A 14402-nucleotide genomic window follows, 5' to 3' on the forward strand; every position below is an offset into this window, starting at 1 on the left:
TCCATCAAAAGCTAAGAGCTTGAGAAAATTTGCCTGGTTTTCGGAAAGGGGAGGAAACACCTGCAAAAAGTCAAAAGATCTTAATGCACAATCAGATTCTTCATATCAGAGAACCCTTACTGTTGAGGTTTCAAGCTCCTATCTACAGAAATGTGGGTTTTATCAGGGGTGATCTTATCGAACCAATGGTCCTGGAAGATCGATATAGGGCTCATTTGAACAGAAATAAAACCTTCTAGTAGCCTTTTTAAGTAAGCAAAAAGATTGGAGGGCAACTCGCCCCTTATCCACGTTCTCCTCCCCCCCAAAGACATCTCATCACAAATTTGAAATAGCCATTTGGTTCGGCATAGTTGAAAGGTCCAACAACAATGCCTTTGAGAATGACTTGGCTCTCCTCCCATTGTGCCTGGGGACGGGCTGTAAGTTGCGTGATTTACCCATTGTTTATGTATAGTAGACCTATTTTTTATTGGAAAATATATGGTACATTTTTTTTTGGGGGGGGGAGGGATTTTCGACGAGGAAAATTTTCTCTGGAGAGAGAAGTTTCCAGGTGAAATTTTCCAGGGGAAAAATTTACACAGGGGGAGGGAAGGGGATCCCCTGGCTGGGTTTGAAAAACGGTAAGGAATTAAATAAAAAACAAGTTTTTTTTACTGAAAGCAAGTAGAAACATTAAAACTTAAAACGACAAGAAATTATTCCGCATATGAGGAGGCTGCCCCTTCCTCAATCCTCACTCTTTATGCTAAAGTTTGATCTTTCGTCTTTATTCTTTAAGAAAGGCTCCTCAAAGAGAAGGGCCGTAGAGTTTGAATGGTAAATATTTTTAAAGACCTTTAAGACTTAAGGAGTGTCATGAGTGAGGGTTGAGAAAGGGGTAGTCCCCTCTCATATTTGGAAGAAATTCTGTTCGCTTTTACTTTTAATGTTGCTCCTTAATTTCTTTTGAAAAACCTTGTTTTGTTTTTTTGTTTTGTTTTTTTGTTCAGATACCAATTTGTGCAAATCGACAAATCCAAGACTCCAAAGCTGTCGGTGAATAAAACCCTGATGGATGGATATTCAGTTGAAACTAAGGTGTAGAAATGGGCCTAACTTTGGACTCCCCCCCCTCCCCTCAATTTGGAATATACTTTTCCCAAATCATGGAAATCGGCTTGTCGAGACCTATAGCCGAAGAGAAGCAGCCTCAATGCCAAACTTTTTTTTTCTTTGTGAGAACGCTACAAGTACGGAATGGTTTGAGTTGAAGGGCTCCCCGAGAATCTATTGCCACCTTCTCGCTTTGGAAAAATATATTTTTGTTATTTTCATTAAAAAAAAATGAAATGTAACAAATATAAACAATGAAATTGTCCCACTAGATTTAAAAAATATAGTTTTTCACCCCTCCCCCCTCTAAATTTCCGTGAATTGACGCCACCGCTCTCCAGGCTCTGCTATAGGCTGTATATCCATCTCTGAAAGTTTCAGTTGCCTAGTTTAACATACTTTTTAATTTAGTGAAAGGTATTTCATCCATACTTTTGCAAATATTTCCAGAATTGTTGGTGATTTATGTGCTTGAACGCAGAGAATGTTCTTAAGGTTTTTGTTCTCGGTCGAAGTTTCTGGCCTGTTATTTTTATGCAGTCCTGTGGTTTTATTGGTTATTTTTTTTACCTTCAATAGCTGATATTCAGCTTTATCCATCTACCGAGCCTGAATTTTGAAAAGCTTTGATTTATTTTTAGATCGAAAAACTCACTGAAAATAGGCAAAGAACGTGTGAAAATGAAAACTTTACTGTTTTAAGCAAGTTTAAATCTTTCTCTAAGAATATGTCTGTGCAATATCACTATTTCGACTCAAGGAGTAAATAGATGTGAAACTATGACTCCAATGACATTCGAATGTTGTTTCAACGTCCGATAGGCTATAAATAAAAGATAAGTTCGTATAAACCAATAATTGTATTACCAAAAGATTGGCGTACTTACGGTTACTTTTCGGCATAATAACTGAATAGATTGAGACATTCCTCAAATGTGTGGACAAGCATTTCAATACCCACTTCAAAGAATTTTGTCGCCAATGAATTCAAATGATCCCTGACGTTGTTTGAAGGTCCTCGTTGGTTTGAAGGTCCTCGTTGGTTTGACTTCCCTCCAAGCCGCGTCTTCAGTTCAGGAAAAAGATAAACATCGTTGGGTTTGAAGTCAGGACTCTGCGGCAGATGATCAACACTGTTCCATCAAAATTGTTCAAGAAACCGTTGATTTGCACCAGCAGTTCGTGGACGAGCTTTGGTTTGCATCCGAACAATTCCAGCCGTCTGCTTTCCTCTTAATTTTTTTTTTGAATGGCTCTATGCAAACGAAGTAAAGTTTGACAATAAAGAGCTACACAATGAACGAGCTGCAGAACAAGCTGCACAATAGCTTAGTTAGCGTTTAATATTTGCAATATTTTTTTTTTTAGGGGACACTAGAAAGAGAAAATGGCCGCCTTGTACTTTAAATCACGTCAATGGGACTAATACGAGAAACTTTCACTCAGTGTTTAAAAGTTAGAAGAATTTTAAAAACACTGTTGGTTAAGTTTGAGGAAAGGGATGTCTACTTAAGCATCGAACACCAAGAAGAGGTCAAACGACGGCTCGGAGGTGATAAGGTCACTGTGCCCCAACTTTTCCTTGACGGCAGACATCTTGGGGTATGTGTTTCTTTTGGACAATATTTGTAGTACAAGTTTACTTGCTCTTAAACTCCTATTTACAAGGGCAGTCTGTTAATACTGAGCGTGAATTAATTTCAAATGTTTTGAATCGATCGGATCTAAACCCATTTAAAATAAACATTTGGCTATGATCTAGTAGTGTTTATATCAAAAACCAATGCAAAACTGATTTTAACTTAGTTAAGGTTGACTAAACCCCGCCCCTTTCCCCAAACTAAAAAATTTTTTACGGTTTTTTCTCTTTTTTGTACGTTTTGTATTTTTCTTATATATCAACCGTGTCTTCTATTTTCAGAATATCCCCCCCCCCTGTCTCTCCTCCATTTTATTTGGATATCAAATTCCTATTTAAAATATTTCTATAAGAGAGAAAAGAATGTACAATGTATTTCAGAAAAAATGGGAACTTCCAATTATTCTAATAACCTAATAGGATATGGGAAAGGAGGGTACCTATCCATTAAACATGCCAAGTTTAGAAAGGCTAGCCATAAATTCCAGTGAGAAAAAAAACTTTACCACAGCTGATCTGAAATCTAGTTACAGGAACATGGCATATTTTGCTGTAATTTTTTGTTCTTTTATATTCATGCAAGTTAAAGCTTTAAAATTTATTTTGGTGTTATTAATATAATTTTTTTAAAACAAATTAAATATTCTCCTGAAAAAAAAAAAAAAAACCCATCTAGTTTACTTGGCAAGGTGGTGTAATAACAAATACTATATAATAATACGTGCAATAACCTTGAAAAAGAATAACGGTAAATTTAAGAATACAAATCACATTGTTTTATTTATAGATTATTGTTTACTTCTTTTGTTCCTTATTTGTCAAACAAGTCTTAGGAATGATTTGTACCCAGAATTTTGCTGACTAAACACTTGTGCAATACTGCTGTTGCTAAACATCACCTGCAAAATACTTCTTTCAACGAATTAAATTCATTTTCAAGATCCCCTACGTCCTACTCGCCGTTCTTAAGTCAAGAATAGGCGCCAATTCACAAAATTTAGGGAGGGGGGCTAAGTATTTTATTTTTTTTTTTTTTAAGAAGATATGAAAAATGTATTTTTTAAGATCTAGGGATAGGTGGCAGTTTTGCTTTTTCGATTTTTTTCAATAAAAATTCCAAAAAAGATATTTTTCAGAATCTAAAGGGGGGCAATCGTATATATTTGAAAGGGGAAAATTCTTAAATTATCCGCTTGATCGCCAGTCACTGGTTGTAGTTGTTTCTTTAATTACAAGGTATAGGCTAGATACTTATGCATCTTGCTGTATATATTTGAGTTCTTGTATGATCTTGATATAACAGAATTAGATAGACAAAAAAGAATGTTGTATTTTCATCAGTTTTAATAAATAACTGTACACTTAGCATTTTTCTACAGGCATATTTGTTTGGGGTATTTAGATGCGTGCTTTTATTGATATTTCTATTTGTATATATTTTTGATATTAGTGTTTATTTGTGTTTTAAGTGTTTATAGGCAGCATTTAGTCCTAAATATTCTGAAACACGAATAGCACGCGATTATGGTGCTTTAATAAAAATATATATAGCTTATAACAAATATAAAAAAAATATATTCCACAATAATAAAACAAAAGATATATCCAAAAGCAGTAAAGGCAAGACCTTAACGGAAGTACCGTAGTCGATAACTCCCTTTTTTAGCAGAAAAATATAATATTGAACCTTAGTCAAAACTAACAGCATGTTAAGAGTGTGCCTACATATTTTCTCAGGTTGGACACCTGCCCAAATAGTTTCTGGAGAAGGAGACCCAGGTTGTTTTTTAGTTGCTAGAAAAGTGTCACTTTTGTTCTGATTACTGCAAACTTGTGTATTTTTGGTCTTACAAGAGGCTGGGAATAATTGTCGGCTTTCTAAATCCCCACTCCTTTTTAGGGATTATCCTATTTTTCTAGCTTCTTAGCCTCCTCCAGTGCCTTTTTCTAGCTTATTGGCTTCCTCCAGAGCCTTTAATGGCGCGCCTAGATCGTCACTGAATCGTCTGTGCTTATTGCGAAACCGTACCGCCGTGGTGGCGTCTTCTCACCCCGGTACTAGCAAGATCTCAGCCGTCCTTAGATCTCGGTCAAAAGTTAGCCGTGAGGAGTTTTTAGGCGGCCTTGGCTTCTTTGACCATCTGGTATCCAATAAGGAGGGTGGCTTTATTGCATATGAAGGACATATCCCAAATACGTCGTCCTCTTCTTCCTTAGAACAGCAGTAATAACTGGCTGGCCCGTTCTATTACAAAATTTGGAATTGTGGACTCTTTGTTGAGAGAGAGAGAGAGAGAAAGAGAGAGAGAGAGAGATATAGATGGAGATATAGCGTGATGGAGAGATAGCGTTTGATAGGTTTTTTGTGTTAGATAGTGATATAGTTAGATTTCGTGAGAGTGTTAGAGATAGGGCGAGGGTGGGTGAGATAGGGAGAGAGAGAGATAGAGAGAGAGATATATAGATATAGAGAGAGATAGATAGAGAGAGAGAGAGAGAGAGAGAGAGAGAGAGAGAGAGAGAGAGAGAGAGAGAGAGAGAGAGAGAGAGAGAGAGAGAGAGAGAGAGAGAGAGAGAGAGAGAGAGAGAGAGAGAGAGAGAGAGAGAGAGAGAGAGAGAGAGAGAGAGAGAGAGAGAGAGAGAGAGAGAGAGAGAGAGAGAGAGAGAGAGAGAGAGAGAGAGAGAGAGAGAGAGAGAGAGAGAGAGAGAGAGAGAGAGAGAGAGAGAGAGAGAGAGAGAGAGAGAGAGAGAGAGAGAGAGAGAGGGGGAGAGAGAGAGAGAGAGAGAGAGAGAGAGAGAAAGTTGTTTGGTTCTGGTTGGTGTGAAGAAAGTAGGCTAAATAAAACAAATTGTAAACAAGTATACTTGTTGTCATATTTCGGAAAACAGTGGCTTTTTGTTTGTTTGACTTAATGCAATGCAAAAGCAAAACAAATAAGTATAAAAATACCCACTATTGTATTTAGTTTTTTAAAATAGTTTTTTATGATTTTTATGGCTATCATCAGATATCTCCGGCCTTTTTTTCATTTAAAGGAACTTGAATTTCTTCTTTTATCAGTTTCTTATTACTACATGTTCTTTAACATTCAATTTATTACACAGCTTATAACCTATCAAGGTCAAAATTTCTTATCAGTTAAATATTCTAAAACAAAAAGAGATTTTTATTTCCGAAACTCCAGGTAATGAAAAACGAAGAAGCTAAAGGAAAACATGATAATTTTTGTTTTAAGCTAAGGAGTTTCAAAGGTGCAAAAGCTATATAAGGTTATGTTGTATATGTAGTTATTCATTAAGCTCTGTTGGCTAAAACTTTTCTAACATCTGCGATTTCTTTGTATTCCAGAATACTGTAACAGTGGACCGTTTAAACGAGACTGGTGAACTTCGATGGATTTTAAAAATGCTATGAGTAAGTCCGCTTTTGCTTCTCTTGTAGTATTGATAAATAAATGTGTGATCCGGCAGCTGTCATCTTTTCCGTCGTATACTCTTCATCAAAGTGGACGTTGCACAACCCATCTCCTCCTGCTCGAATCATTTTCAATCAATGCTTTATTATATTAATTGGTGTTGTTACGTAAGAAATACTTTCGTTTGCTTTTTTTACTGAGTCAATGGTGAGGAGTTACTCCATATATTTTGGAAAATACTTTTGGTAGATTTTCATTAAACAAATTCAAAAAAATGCCTTCCCAGCTTTTGGGACATTTTTGTTTTTTTTATTTATATTTAATTTTAGTATTTTAATTTTTCTAAATTTGAATTGTTGCACCAATAATAAAGCGCGGGAAGTGTATTTTTCATGCAACTTATATATTATTAACTTATCAACAGGACTTACCTTCGACAATTCTTTGGTAACCCCCCCCCTCCTGTATGTAGGTATATCCCGTTAGTTTCAGGCTTCGTCTGATGAGAAACAGTACAAGGCTTTTAACAACATCACCTGGAAAACACAGTTTGGATTTTGATCTTACGACTAGTAGTAACCACAGGTCATCAGTTGATTAATATTTTATAGCATTTAGGGACTTAAAACCACAGCATCATAATTCAGAGACAATAAGTTCAAAAAACTTTTGTCTAACGATGTATATGTTACCGTGAATGTCCGAAATTGGTGAATTTCGACATTCACTGGTGAATGTCTGAAATACATTTTTTTCTCCTTGGATTTAGTCAGCTTTGCCAGTTAACTTTTTCAGTTTTATACTAGGTTTAATGGTGACAGGTTTGATTAGGTTAGGCTGAGTTAGGTTTTTAACCATTACTGAGATTTATAACCTACTTTAACCTTGCCTAACTTTTACCATCAAAGCTTGCATAAGACTGAAAAAGCTGATTCGCAAAGCTAATGAATCCAAGCAGAGAAAAAAAAATTTGGAGATTCACCAATGAATGTCGAAATGAACTAGGTTTTGGATATTCACAGCTAAAAAAATATATATATATACATATATATATATATATATATATATATATATATATATATATATATATATATATATATATATATATATATATATATATATATATATATATATATATATATATATATATATATATATATATATATATATATATATATATATATATATATATATATATATATATATATATATATATATATATATATATATATATATATATATATATATATATATATATATATATATATATATATATATATATACAAATAAAATCAAATGTATGTCTGTGTGTGTTTGTCTGTTCGTGTGTCATGTATGCATTATTATACTGTTCATCAGATCGCCAAGAAACTTTCAGTAGTTGCTGAGCACACTCTTGTGAAGGACTTAGGTATACAATTTCTCCTCCCCCCTTCCAAGGCCTCTTAATACTTTTCGCACTGACTGAAATTAAAGGTCAGTCTGCGTGACACATATTTAAAAGTTGCTTTTGCTTAAACTATTTTTCTGGGGGATTTCCCGCGGAGGAGTTTGTTTTAGGGGGGGACTTTCCATGGACGATTTCTCCGCAAGGGAGGGATTTAAGCAGGGATGAGTGTCCGTGGGTGAATTTATGGCCGCGGAGGAGTTTTCCACGGGGGAAATCTCCCGGGAGAAATCTTTTTCAGTTTTGGGGGTGGCAAAATAGTTGTTGTCACCCCCGTGACAAAAAAAAAAAAAAACCGTGACAACAACAAAAATTTGTAAAAAAAAAAAAAAAAAGTAAAATGCTTAGGCTTTCTCCTCACAGATTCTTGGGCTCTCTCCTCACAAAATACATCTCTATGTCTCACCTATAAAACTACGGTTGTGCTAAGTCATAGAAAAATTGTGCAAGAATGAAACTCTGTTGAAAAAGAAACTCAACGACATCTAGTGCCTTTACATATGGAAAAAAATGAAGTACACAAAGGAAAGAACATACTACACATAGACTAAAACAACGAATCATACCATGGGGCCAACATTTCGAAGTTTTATAATAAATCCATCCTAGGATGTGTGTATGTCTCCAAATGTAGTTTATTGGAGAATAAATTTCCATTTGATGAACGTTCACTCAATTCAGTTCAAAAATTTAATTCACCTCCAAAGATATAAACAAATTACGCCGCTTAAGGTGCTAGCAGCACTGCTAGTATTTTATTTATTTTTACGAAAAATCGAAAGTATTAAGGAAATTGGAAGATCTCTGGATTGTTCGATCTAAATTTTAAGCCTCTAATTTCAGCATTGCTCAACTCACCAATTAGGCACAGTATAGGTTTTTGGCACCTTAGTTGTGAGTAATATTGATTTTATCAAGAAATGTGGCTATAATTTGACTCGAGTCTTTGAACAGTTAGTCTACAATCTCAGTGATATTTACAAGAAAATAATTTATATTTATTTACAGCGCTCGTCTCCTTGTCGAGTTTGTCAAAAGTGTGGTGATTACAGATTTGTTCCTTGTTCTGCTTGCCATGGGTACAAGAAATCGGGATTGCGACCTCAGTTCAACGATCTTATGGTTTCTCTACGTTGTATGGTGTGTGATGAATCTGGATTAGTCCATTGTGATAAGTGCGAGGGAGAACCTCGATAAATAATGGAAATTTAGATCATCCATTGCTTGTGATATATTCTCTTTTGTTTTATTTGTGCTGTTGACCAATTTGTGCCTATTATTTTTGAACACCGTGTTCTATAAGGTCATGTCCTTTATTATCTTTGTTATTTGTTTCCATTAAATATGCAAAAGTACAGATACTCAGAAATGTTAACCTGTGAAAAAAAAGTCTCTTGAACCAAGTGATTGATATATTCAAGTTTTGTTCATAAATTATTGGATATAAGTTTATGATATGTTGTTTAATTTTGTTTTTTTTACGAATCCACTCTGTATAAAATATTAAACTGTCTCTTAAAATAAAAAGAAAAAAAAAGGTGAGCTCAATACTCTGCCTTTGGCTAACACACTCCATGCTTTTATTGGAAGAAGGGTCCCCAGGATAAAAAGGAAGTCCAATATTTTCATTTTATTTGCTTGGTCGAAATTTCTCTTAAGGATGTCCTCCAGTTCAATCTTAGGGTTAGAGTATTCCTGTGTTCAGGTATGTACTATGTGCATATGTTTCCCAGCATTGCGTTGGGATTATTTGGTAACTAGCGCTTTCAGTAAAATGACCTGATGTAAAAATATAGTCTGGAATGGCATCAGTGCTAATTACAAATTGGAGCTTATTCCTCAAGCGTCGGAGATCTAATCTTAAAAACATTTCTTTTGTGAGTCTTTTTTCGTTTCTTTTCAGAGTGTTAATCATTTAGTTTGTCCTTCAAATTAGACTTACCATTATGTGTGTTTGTCTGATTATTGTAAATAGTTTTAATAGAAAAATTTTCTTCTGGACTTAGCTTTTGTACTTTAGATTTTTTCATTTTAAAATTTAAATTCATTACATTTTAAACTTCTTTAAAAGTTGGTTTAAAAAGATGGATTTTTTTTTTTGTAAGACATTTATTTTATTTTAGATTTTTTCCAGCGTTATATGTACATATGTTTTAATTCATGCTTTGCTGCGAAAAAACAAAGAAAAACCGGATTTCCTCCACTTTTGGCATTTGATTAATTACCTTTGCTTTACAAATGTAATTTTACCTTAAAAAGGTAAATTTTTCTTTGGAAGGTGACATTACCTTTAGAAACTGTTTCTTTGATTCTACTCCCCTAGTTCAAGACTCTCCATGACTACACGTTCATTTTCAAGCAGCGATTTTCATTTTTCATTTCCTAGAGATAAACAAGTATGTGTTCAAATTTACAGGTTTGTATTAAGCAGAATCAAATTATCTGTTGCAAAAAAAAACAAAAAAAAAAAAAAAAAAAAAAAAAGCTTGAATGATAAAACAGATCGGCGGTACTTTGAGCTTGGCTATGCTGTTCATGGCACCGTAGTTCAGAAGCATATTTTCTGCCTAATTTTCAGGTGTTCGAGTCGCGCCAACTGCAAACTTCATATAGAAAATTTTCATTATAGACAAAGGCACTAAATCTGTGATTTCCTCAATAGTCATAAAAACAATTCCTATGTGAATTAAGTTCAGTGGTGCCCTTTTAGAAAATGTAAGGGGGAGGGGCAGGGATTATCTTTTCTTTCATGTGAAGTTACAAAAAAATGTAATAACAATACTTAAAAAAGGGGATGGCAGTGATTTTGCTGCTTGGTAAAATAGTCGACTTGTCCAACTGAATCCTAGAAGGAGTATGGGGGGAGGAGGGGAGAGCGTGGAAAGGGATTTAAAGAGAAAAATTTTTGTTGTATAAAAAGTTTTTTTTAAAAATATAGGGCGCAATCGCCTCCTGCCACTCCAAATAAGAGGTAACTGCTTAAACTAGGCTCAAATCTATTTTAAGCGTTCCTAAAAAAAATAAAATGACATGGGTTTTATACGCTGTCTTCACAGCTGACATTTTGATGGTGATTTTTGTGGACTTTGTTCAGTTTAACTCTGAATTTGGATGATGTCCCATTTGTTTTGTGTTTACATTCTTTTTGTTTATTAGACGATTTTCTCAAAATAAATCATATGTGAATTGTATTTTGTGTTAGTATTCCCTTGAGATAGTTATGAGGGTTCTAGGCGTTTACCCCCCCCCCCCCGTGGAAAATAAGGCTTTCCAAATTTGAGAATTGTGATTAAGTTTTATTTTATTGATTTCAGTAGGGGGGGGGGAATTTTGATACTCGTGTATTATGCACCACTCACTCAAATTTACTCTGTGTAAAATTTGAGAACACGCCAGTTTTTACGTTAGTTTCTTCGTTGCTTTAGAAATAAATTTGGGCTATAGATTGGCATATTAGGGGGGGGGGGGGTAAAGTATAGCAGGTCTGCATGCAAAATGTGTTTAGTACAAGTATTCTGCATATTAGATAGATAGATAGAGAAGTGTATTTTAAAGCTAATTATACGGCCATGAACATAGTAAAAAACATAAATGAAAGGCACAAATAACAAACTTTGATCAGAGATAGTCACATAACACTTAAATTAAGCAAAACATTAAACTAATAATACTACTTAATACTTGGAAAACGGTCATTGGAAAAAAAAACACTTAACGTAAAAAACACTTCAATGAAACATTACATTTACTTTATACTGAGATTTTCTTCTTTTTTTTTTTTTTAGTTAACAAAATTTAAAGATACCTATCTATTACTATTTAATTATTTTAGTTGCCATAACTAGAAATAATTGTTTTCTGAATTCCAACGGTAAAAATAATTTACCCCCCCCCCCTTATGTGCGCAAATAAGGCCCACAATATATTTTCCCCCTATATTCGGTCACTTCTCGTTGTGTTGTCTCGCGCTAATCAGAAAAAAAACTAACGAAGACACAGGCTTGGTATCTAGTTTTACGCGGCGCATTCTTGAGTGAGTAGTGCACAATACACAAGTACCGAAATTCCGGAAATAAAAAAAATAAAACTCAACTAAAATTCTTAACTTCGGAAAGCCTTATTTTCCACGGAAGGGGGGGGTATTTTCCGGGGAGTATTTTCCGAGGGGGTATCTTCCGGGGGGAGGGGGGGGGTTAAACCCCGGCAACCACTGATGAGATACTTAATTATATATTTGGTCCTAATTTACCGTGAAACTTCATTTTACCCGGTTCTACCTGACATATTTACACGAGGAGACTTTGACAGAATTCCTATACAAAATTCTTCTTATGCCTGGCCTTCTCTTTGCTGACTCAATTGTACGCGTGGAAATTGTCCGGGGAAAATTTTCTCCAGGATTGAATTGACTAGAGAATATATCCGTGGGAAGGAGGGATTTTTCCTTGGAGGTGGAGCCAGATTTCCTGGTCTTATTTAGAAAAACGATCAGAAATTAAATAAAAAAAAAAATTTTTTCAACTGAAAGTAAGGAGAAACATTAAAACTTAAAACGAACCGAAATTATTACTTATATGAGGGGGGTTGCTCTCTTCAACACCTCGCTCTTTACGCTAAAGTTTGAAATCTGTCCCACGTCTTTAAGAAAGACTGCTGAAACACAAGGTTCGTTCAATTTGTCGTCACCTTTCATAAGATAATTAATATATAAGCCTAGTGGGGTGATTGTTTCCCTAAACAAGCTTTGTCCCAGGTTGTTCTTTATTCATTGTTAATGGAAAAATCATTTTTTTCTTCAAAAAAAAAAATTAAGATCAATATGAAGCTTTTTTTAAAAGTATTTGAAAAACTTTAGCTTAAAACGCGCAGTGTTGCGTAGGAGCAACCCCCCATACATCATAATTACTGTTTGTTTTAAGTTTTAATGTTTATGCTTACTCTCTGTTGAAACATGTTTTTTTTTATTTAATGTTTCTAAGGTAGGATTGTAAAGAACTCGTGATCCTAAAATATATAGAGAGGGCCCATTCAAAAAAAACAATTTAAGTTCTAGTTCCATTTTGCTGTGCAAAACAAACATTTTGGCCCGAAAAGCTATCTAGTGAAAATTCTGAAACTATGAATCATAGAACTACTCAAGAGCTATCTATTCGGCTTCCCAGTTTCAGAAGTCATGATGCCGGAGGGAGTACATTTCTTCCTAAAGACACGTAGCCTATACAAAATAAACAATGAATAGAGACAATTGTTTTTAAGCTTCATTTATCTGATTTGAATTATTTGATCCCTCAAAAATTATGTACTTTGGTGTATAATTGCACATCAGTTATTATGGAGAAGAAGGTATTTCGGTGTATAGAGAGCGGGGAGGGAGGAAGGGGGGTTGAAGCCTCTAAAATTCCGCTTTCATACCTGAATTTTCTAACTTTCAGTTATCATAAATATAGAAGGGACGGTGTTTGGGCTCGGAATATTTTTCAATTTCTTGTTCATAGATATTTCTCCAAGTATTCTCATTTCATCGACGGATATCGCCCCCCTCCCCTAGTCTCTGTGCTGGCGTCAGTGGGGACGCTACCTGTAAAAATCTTTTAGCTCCCCTCGAAATCCTTGGAAACGATGATCCTAAAATTCCTTTTTGAAATACCCCCCCCCCCACACACAGACTGAGTAATATTTTGAGGGTTGCACTTTTTTAGGGATGGTTGTCATTCTCGGAGCATTTTTATGCGAAAATTAAAATTGAATTTCGAAAACAATTGTTGTGAGGGAAGGAAGGGATAGAGCTTGCCTATAGAAGCGGAAACTCTGAATAACAAAGTTCTGATTACAATATATACAATACATTAATATAATCTATTTTTTTGCTGGGTCTAAATATACAAAAATTTATCAACTATGAATTTGGTCATCAAATGCTTTCGACATATAAAAATAGCACGAAACGGACTGAAGACAAAACAGCTATTCGAATTACAAAGATTAAAATATACAAAAACTGTGAAATCTTGAATACCCTGAAAGAGATAACAAAGTTATATTGAACTTTGACAGAACGGACAGAAATTATCCAGCATATGAGGGATACAAAAGGTATAGCCAGCTGGGAGTTGATAAAATCATTTGGAAATGTTATTGTTTGACGCAAATGGTAATAAGTAATTCTTTTTATTCTCGAAGCGCTGTGATTATTATAAAACCAGACAAAAATTGTAAGATTGTTCTTGTGTTAAAACATTCGTTCCTGCAGCATTGAATATAAGTCATATTTTAATGTAAAGAGCGAAGGGATGAGGAGAGCGTCAGCCCTTCATGTGCAGGGTCATTTTTTCTGTCATTCTTCACTCTCACTTGGAAAGAATTTGTTTTAATTAAATACATAGAAGGGATTTCCTTTTAGGTGATAACTTAATAAGGGAGATATTCTCCCTCCTTGATGAAGGTTAATTGTACGTCCGTTCTTGTCTGGTAGCCTCAGACAGAGCCGTTCCTAGGGTTGGTGGTGCCCTGGGAAAAATTAATTACAGCGCCTCCCTCCCGACTCGTATATAAGCAAAAAACCCGGGTCAAAGTGAAAATTTTTATCAAAGTTGGATCCCCCACCCATGGAACCCCTTCCCAGCTGCGGCGCCTTGGGCAGCTGACCTGGTTCTCGTCCCCCTCCCCCTCCCCCGGACCGGCTCTGGCCTCAGGACGTCTTTGTTGAGTAGATTTTTGTATTTAGATGGTTGGTGCTCTTCCAATTTCTCTTCCTTTTTTGCAGAACTCTACATTCTACATCTTTTGAAAAATGTTGTGGAGG

The 14402-nt window shown here is 35.1% G+C and overlaps 1 pseudogene across 1 annotated transcript in view; it reads left to right on the forward strand.

Moving 5' to 3' along the window:
* LOC148945163 (glutaredoxin domain-containing cysteine-rich protein CG31559-like) overlaps positions 1-9599 on the forward strand; it is a 43081-nt pseudogene extending 33482 nt beyond the window's left edge. Inside the window, exons 2-3 of the transcript XR_016142711.1 lie at positions 2467-2700; positions 8477-9599. The product of XR_016142711.1 is annotated as a glutaredoxin domain-containing cysteine-rich protein CG31559-like (transcript). The remainder of the gene's footprint in view (positions 1-2466; positions 2701-8476) is intronic.
* Positions 9600-14402: the final 4803 nt, after the last annotated feature.

Source organism: Artemia sp. Qi Xiang Cuo, chromosome 13 (genome assembly GCF_049724085.1).
Source record: "Artemia sp. Qi Xiang Cuo chromosome 13, ASM4972408v1, whole genome shotgun sequence".
Taxonomy (NCBI): Eukaryota; Metazoa; Arthropoda; class Branchiopoda; order Anostraca; family Artemiidae; genus Artemia; species Artemia sp. Qi Xiang Cuo.